Here is an 8,458-nt window from a genome sequence, read left to right as displayed (position 1 = left end):
GTGTGTGTGTGTGTGTGTGTGTGCATTAGCATTCAGCACACACACGCACGTTCTTCATTCACAGATGGGGACATTCACACACGTGTAAGTATGCAGATATAAATGCCTTCACGCACATAACATTTTATATTCTAACAGACGCAGCACTCTCCACCTTGAGCAATATTAATATTTCCCACTCGCATGATGCTCTTCATATGGGAAAAAATCCTTCACATGTATACAAAAACACGGATAATAATATGAAGAACATGCCTTAACATCTCCCCTCCTCAGTTCTGGATATTGTGAATCTGACAGCTATACGGGAACTTGAGTACCTCTGAAAGCTTGAGATACAACTTGTCAGTGCTCTACTTCCTTTTTACAATAAAGAAGAGGGAGACACTTTCATTATCTGTGTCTTGCAGCTTGTCAAAGTCTCCTGCTGTTCAAACAAAGGATGTAAGACGTTTCACAATGTATTTCCACAGAGAATCGAGGAGCGCAAAGTGTCAGCCACGTTGCTTTTGTCTGCGAATGTGACATAAATCATTTGTCTGAAGTGCTCTCATGTGAAGTGATGTGCTCTTCACAGTTTAACCCCTCTAGCAGGTAAAAATGTCTGGCAGTATAATTGAAGAGGACAAAATTAAATAATTACACCCAGTGAAGGACAAGTTATCAAGGAAAACACATCGATAAGAAAACTTTGCAAAGCAGACTTGTTTAAGAGAATTTTACTCTGATTTCAGATGAAGAAAAGGTGCTTTTGTAGATTTGTGTTTGGGAATGTATTGAGCTGTTTTGTGCACTGAAATTAAGCTTCTTTTAAAGTATCATCAATCCACATGTTTTCAAGCTCTTATTCCTGGATAATAATGGGTGGCATGAATGAAAAGAGCACAAAAAATAGTTAGTTTCTCACCAAGTCTCATTGAGATCAAGATTTCTTACAAGAGAGACCTGAGAACCAATAACATTAAATATCACACCCAGACAATTCAGGCTCACAAAGTAAAACTTTAAAGTCCCTTTAACTTCAATTTGCTTTGCGGTTCATTCCAGTTGTATGGTGTATAGTACTGGAAAACCAGTTTACTCCAGTTTACAGTTTAACTGCAACAGTTGAATGCAACATTTCAACTTGCAAGGTCTTCTTCAGGCAAACGTCATGTCATAGTGTTTGCCTGACGAAAACCTTGCAGGTGCAATAAATACTTGGGAGCTTGTTAATTTCAGTGTGCGGACATCCTCTCCTTTTCCTTTGTTGCTGTTTTTTGTCCTGTTTTACTTTGTGCTTTTAAAACTAACCTATCCTGTTATCTGGTGTCATAATTGTTCATTTTGGGCTCAACTAAGGATGTTAAATATCTTGACAACTTGGATAGCAGTGCTTTTTAAATGAAAACACAAGTATGGTGGTGCCTTCTAGATGTCAGTTACATTCAATTTTTTCATATAAATCACAGTCGCGAGTACAATAGCTGTCCTGAGAAATGAATCAAATGGCACTGTGACAAATGACATCTAGTGGCAGCAGCATGAGTGTACAGTAAAGCTCACTAATCCAGTAAAGATAGTTATGGATTATATAATGTTATTTTATGTTTTGAAGGGAGAAGCAAGCCCTGTTTAGTTGTGAGGGAAATTATTTTAAGTTTACTGATACATTTTTTTTTTTACCTTTTTGTGCACAGAGAGTAGTTTTGTTTACAACAAGACAGACAGTCCAGTTTTATTTGTCATATACAGTATAAGAACTGAGAGGTGGAAAAATATTTAACTGCTAACAACTGGATTGTCTCTATTTGGTAAAGCCTACCCTCATTATAAGCAAAAGAAAACACAACAACTTTTCCGATTGCTTTTTCCTTTAACTTACTGTACTGTAAGTTTGAAGTATCTCCAAATCAGAGCAGATGTAGTCTCAGCAGCCCACTCTGTACAGTAACACTCCCAGTTTGAGAGCTTTCATCCGCTCTTTAAGCTTCCCCCTCAGACACCTTAACATAATCTGTACCTGCGTGACACTGCATTATCATAACTGAATAAAGATGGGTCAGAGTGAGCTGGCAGCCTCTCTGTGTGCAGAGGGCACAGCACTGAGATCAACTCACCTCTGTGTCCCTGCAGTATGTATGCATGTCTGTGCCTGTGTGTGTGCGCACAGGCGAGTTTAGCCGCACAGGCACGCTGATGTGTATCTCCGAGTGTACCTCCATCTGTCTGCTCACTGTGTGTATTTGTGTGTGTGTTTCCTCTCTCACCAGTTTCTCTCCTCAGGCTTAGCAGCCCCCTGTAGCAGTAATGGCAGGTCCTGTTGGCCCCTCTCAGACAGTTTGCTCCTGTCAAACATAGTTTCATCTGACTGTTTCAATTCCTGCTGCACTGGGACCCTCTATCACAAACGGCAGGCCTGCCAGAGACTTTCCCCACACAGCAGCAGGTCTTGTTTCCTCCACTGGACTCCCTTTCCTTTATTATTTTTTTCTTTGTTCCTTCTCAATTCCTGATTTCTTTATGCCTTATGCTTTATACAATACATAAGCACATGCATAGACACAAACATGAGCTTACACACTTCCTCCTTTTTTTTGAAGTCTTTCCTCTAAGTAACTCAGTTGCTCAGTTTTGGTTATGTGTGACAGAAGATATGTAGAAGTAAAAGTATGATATTTTCTTCTAAAAATACAGAAATAGAGGTATAAAGTAGTATAAAATGGAAATACTCAAGTACAAATAACTAAAAATTGTAGTGAATGTACTTGATTACTTGCCACCACTGATGAGGGATATGAGTCAGAAAATAATGGACCCCAGTGTACACACTGAGCATGAGAGTGACCTCATCACTCTGCATTCATCCCGCTGTTGTTGCCGATGGAGGCATCATTACTGCAGCTTTTTTTTTGCTTTTTTTTTTTTCAGAACAGTGGGACTTGCTTCTACCACATCTGAATCTGTATTTCTTAGCCACAGGTATCAGATGAAATAGTGATGTTTTTATCCCCTCTGGCTCTTTATGATCCATCGTGTCTGGAGTTTTGTTTCTCTAGTTACGACCCTGCAGCATCTCAGCCAGCCTTGTCGGAGTTGTTATGATGAATGTGCAAGGCCACGGATATAGATCCAGCAAGGTGATCATTAAGTGAAACAGATTCATGAAGAGAAACAGGACAGAAAAGGCCAATACTGCATATATGCATGTGCTATATATGTTTCTTTATGCGCAATATGTGTATGAGTCCTGGCTTACATATATATATTTAGCTGAGCCATATTTATTTCTTTTTTTCCAATCATCAGAGCCGAGGGAGGGAGGGAGAGAGGAAGGGGGGGCATAGCTGTTCATTACATCCTTTCTTCTATCTAGAGGTAGATAGCGAAATGCTTGATGGCCACTGTTTCCATGGCAACTCAGTTAGAGCAACCTCTGCCCACAACATCTCAAAAGATCAGAGATGTTATTTTTAAAGTAACATAAGACAAGATGATGTCTAAAGCTTGAGGGGGATGAAAAAAAAAATCATGAATTCTCATATAAAACTGCCACACAGGCACGAACTGACACATACAGGGGTTGAACACATTTACACTTGTGTTTTATTTTGTTTTTTGGGGGGGATTAAGTGCAATGTAGAGGCCATATTATCTGTGTTTTTGTGTTAGACTTTGGTAGAGGCGGTGTTACTGCATAACAGACAGTGGAAGAGCTGAAAACCATTTGTATTCATAATCTGTCATGACATTACTCTGAGAGACTGACAGAGCAAGACAGAGAGAATTTTTTATTTTCTTAATTTGAATATCTTAACTGCTTTGGCAGTTGAAGTTGTCTGAAGCTTAAAAATTCTGTAAAAAAAAAAACCCAAAACAAATCTAACCTATCACCCTCAACACTCATAGCTCTGTCTTTGGAGCATTTTTTGAGATTTCTTTATTGGCATAATATTAAATATCTGAGATGACTTTACACGTGGCGGCCTCAAGTGGCACAAAGTGATAACTGTATTTTTGAAAGTTCAACCTACATTTGCCCTTCTTTAGTGGCTGTCAAGGTGGACATGGGCAGCAGGTTCAGACTCGAGTGGTCACTCTGTTGTTTAGTCAGAATAAAGAAACTGCTTCCTGCCGACAGTTCTGTATTTCACCTGCTGCACACACTGATTACATGTTGAACATTCGAAGTTTGTTTTCACAAGCAGAGCAAATTTATGTGCTCTCATTTTTGGTCATCCCTTAACTGTCCCTGTTGAATAAATGCAAAAATACCTAAAAATAAAAATAAACTTTAAAAAAGTCTTGTCAATCAATTACAACCCTTTTGAATATTGGACAGACTGTGCCTTTGCAGATCCCTCCAGTCATGTTTAATTACATTAAAAAAATACTCTGCTTTGAACAGTAATGTGTGTCTGATATGTTTTATTTCCAAAAAATGTTAAATGAAAATGTCTCAAAATGACATCTACTTATTATAAAATCCAGAATCTATGAATATAAAAATATTTTTCATTTCAAAACTTGAATTGCTGGACACAAGATGTCTCCTAAAAGTCTGTCCTCAGTGTATGTGTGCTGGAGGTTTCATGTTTGCACATTACGTTTGTTTAAGTTGCATATTGAACCACAATCAGTTCCAAACCGGTTGTGATGTCACAAGTAATGCTTGTACTACACGTATTAAACTCGGAGAAACTTTCCCCTTTCAGCAGACACATGTCAAAACAGCCATCACGCGTCAAACTCTACACATACGTCATTTTGCACAGTAAAGATCAAACATCCAAATGAAGGAACAAGAGGACACATTTTTGAGTGGAAGGAGACTTTAAATTTAAAACATTCTTGTATACATCCACTCTGTCAGTTTTGTCTTTCTATCTACATTAGCAGACATGCCTCCTTTGGTGTGGATGATGGATCTATCCCACGTTTGATGTTTGATTCCATTTCCAGAAGGGATGCCTTGATGTCCTCCACCACATACAGTACAATGAAGTATAACACGACTTGGCTGAGGAGACAGTAAGTCTGCCCCCCCCCCCCTCTCTCGCTGAGAGGCTTCAGATGGGTGTATACAGCAATTCCAATGTAGCGCTGCAGGCTCCTCAATGGACACACTTGCCAGCATGTGTTTCCATGGAGACGCAATTTGTTCACGCGCCCCTGCAGCGTGTGTCATTGACTTCAATTAGTGCAGAGGACCGTCTTGCCTAAGCACATACTTACACAGAGAGCAGCCTCAAAGGGTTGGAGAAAATTGGCAGAGGAGATCTGAGAGCGCAGGATACGTCGTAGAGGACTTCAGGGCAACAGAAAGGCTTTATGGTGTAATGGCATTCATTTAAATACTGGGAGATTGTCAAAACAAAGAGAATGACATTTAAATTTAAACTGACACCCCCTTCATGACATCAATAAGACAGACTGCAAAGCTACATCAATAAATTGAACATGTCTAAGAAAGAGATCACAAATTAGAATAAAAACACTGCAGATTCCTGTTGCTGCGGCTGATAATCTGCTAAATCCTTTGTTCTGAATTTCAAGTGAGCATTTAAAATTTTGCCAACTATGTTGTAGGAACATTAAATTTCCCTCTTCCCTTCCCTTCTTACTTTATTTTACTCGTTGGTTTTCTGTTGGAGCACAAGTCCTCCATTTGCTGCTATAGATCTCTGCCTATAACTTTTAAATTAATGCCTTTATGATTATGCCTAATTCATGCAGTAATTCAGTGTTTTTGGAACATTTCTTGGACTTGCTGTTATCAAATGAAATATGTGTAGTCTGCAGTGTTAAGGCCAATAAGACAGCTAAACTGTATGACAGAATTGATATTATTGAACTATGATATACTATACTTTACAAATAGTCAAACCAAAGTGTGATCTTCAAGTCAAAACTGAAATTAAAAACTAAACTGAGGTTTATCAAATCCCAAAAGTGGGAAGATGATCCAATTTAAATCCTTTTATCTACAGTATGTCTCTGATGGTTTGTTTATGCAATTCATTGCCCAAAACTGCTTGTTGGTAAAATTCCCCGAACCTTGGGGAGACTCTTCATCACCACAGGCCAACCACATCTTGGAGACATGTGCACTCAGTCACACAGGGTTAAAACTCTGGGCTGTAAAGACAATTAAACCCCCCTGTGGTTGATACCACACCGGAAACAGCTGCAGGCAAAATCTAAAATTAATTTCTGGTTTGGGAAATACTGCTTTGATTAGAGCATAAGACAACCACTGTACCTTATTGAAAAGTCCTGCAAAATCAGTATTTACTGAGGGATTACTAATATTTAAAATAGCTTTATCAAATAGAAAGGATAAACACCAGCCAAAGGGATTTTCGCAACCTGGCAACCCTGAATTTGTTGTAATTAATGGCTTATAACTGTTCTACAAAGTATTTTTAATCTTTAATTAAGCCACTAGTTACAGCATATAAACCGTTTACAAAGGGTGCCTTATTAGAAAGCGGTACTATAAACTCTATACTACTTTACCATCCTCTTTCTTCTTTGTCTTGGGCTTTTTGCTTTTTGAGCATGTAAGCTCAAATAAATATTTTCAATTTTGCAAGCAAGGTGCTTCTAGTGCTTCTTTATGTTTATTATTTCATCAAAAAAATAACAATTTGAAAATATGATTTTAACTTTAGCTGTGGATTGTGGATCATAATACAGTATATCCAAGTTCAGCCAATTTTTGGTCCTAATAGTAAACAAGTCTACAACCATGCTCCTCAGTGCTTTGAGCTAGATGCTAATGTTGGCATGCTAACATGCTCATGTTAAGCAGGTATGATGTTTACTATGGCCCGATCCATTTGTCCACACTCATTGACTCACAGACTTTGAGGCACATTCCTGCTAAATTTGCACACAGGAGCTCTCTCACAGACATTTTGAGCCCTTTATGCACACATTCTGTAAGTCTGCTTTGCTGCAGACTTTGCCTATGGGAATTACCCACAGTTCATAGCGTTGTGACGTTAAATCAGCATTAAATACGGGTTATCAGGGAAAGCCCAGAAGCGTAAAAAAAAAACGGTAAACAAACTGGCATGTGGGTGTTCAGCCTAGAATAGAAGGTGCCCTGGTATGCCTAAATTTACAAAGAAACACTAACAAGGATTTAAGATGGTACATAAAAAACACATGAAATCAGAGGAATGCAAGCATAGGTTATATTACATACCTAGTTTATTCATCAACCATCCTTTTTAATGTTTGTTTAATGATGCTGTTATCCACTCACACTGCCTGGAAGACTTTCAAATCAGGCAGTCGGTCACTGTTGTGCACATGATTATTTTATGGGTTGGATATTACCTATTACCTTTTATACTTTGTTTAATGTATTATGTGCTTTATGAGTGAGTGGTTGTACTATTTATGTCTTTTTCTGTTTTTAAGTGAGCCCACTTAGACAAATTCCAATCAGTCATGTTGATATGGCAATAAAGTATTGAATCTTGAATCTTAAATACCTTGGCCATGAAGAAAGTAAAAAACTTAAAATAAAAAATCCCAAACCTACAATCATATATAACATGTTTTGGTGTCGTCAAGGTAACGTGATATGTCGCAAAGTGCTGTTCCATGCCTATTTTTACCATTTCGAGCCCTTGCAGTCTCTCGCACTCAAGCACTTACCAGGGGACGTCAATTAAGTCTGTGAGGGTTCAAGGCTTAGGGTTTAGGGGGGACATTAGGATTGTGCCTTTGTTCACCATCTCTGTTTAGCAGGTTAGCATGCTAATGTTAGCCAATTAGCAAAGAGTACGTCTGAGGCTGACGGAAATTATCATTAGTTTTGCACGTATTTGGTCATAGACCAAATGGCGTAAGGGGGTCACCAAAATAATTATAATTTATCCTGAGAGGCGTATAAAAGTGTGTATTATATTTCATAGCAGTCCATCCAACAGTTGAGACATTTCGCTAAAAACCATATGCCAACCTCATGGTGGCACTAGAGGAGGGTTCAGGGGATCACCAGAGTCATTAAGATGAATCCTGTTGACACCATGACTGTTTGTACTAAACTTCATGGCAACCCATCCAATAGTATTTTAGTCTGGATGGTGACAATAGCATGGCCAAAAACATCATTCTGCTCCTTCATGATGATTATGGTCATTAATCTACTTTTTCAAAGAAATTAAGAGAAACCAGTGGGTCAGTTCCTGGCTTGATTTCCCAGTAGGTGACTTCAATTTCCATGTAGACAGGAAAAAAACATTACTGGCAAAGTGGTGGGATGTGCCTTTAAAGTGATTCAACCTTGACTATCCCAACTCATTACAAACACACTCCCAGGCTGCATCTGTAATTACTGTGAACAGGTGCATCACTCAGCCACATCGTCATGGAGTTAGAGATTTAATTTAGAGATGCTGCCTGGGATATTAACCCCGCTAATTACAACAGCGAGCTCCACGTTGAACCACGGGGATGAAAC

The sequence above is a fragment of the Thunnus albacares genome, chromosome 12 (genome assembly GCF_914725855.1).
Source record: "Thunnus albacares chromosome 12, fThuAlb1.1, whole genome shotgun sequence".
Taxonomy (NCBI): Eukaryota; Metazoa; Chordata; class Actinopteri; order Scombriformes; family Scombridae; genus Thunnus; species Thunnus albacares.
This window is presented reverse-complemented; position numbering follows the sequence as displayed.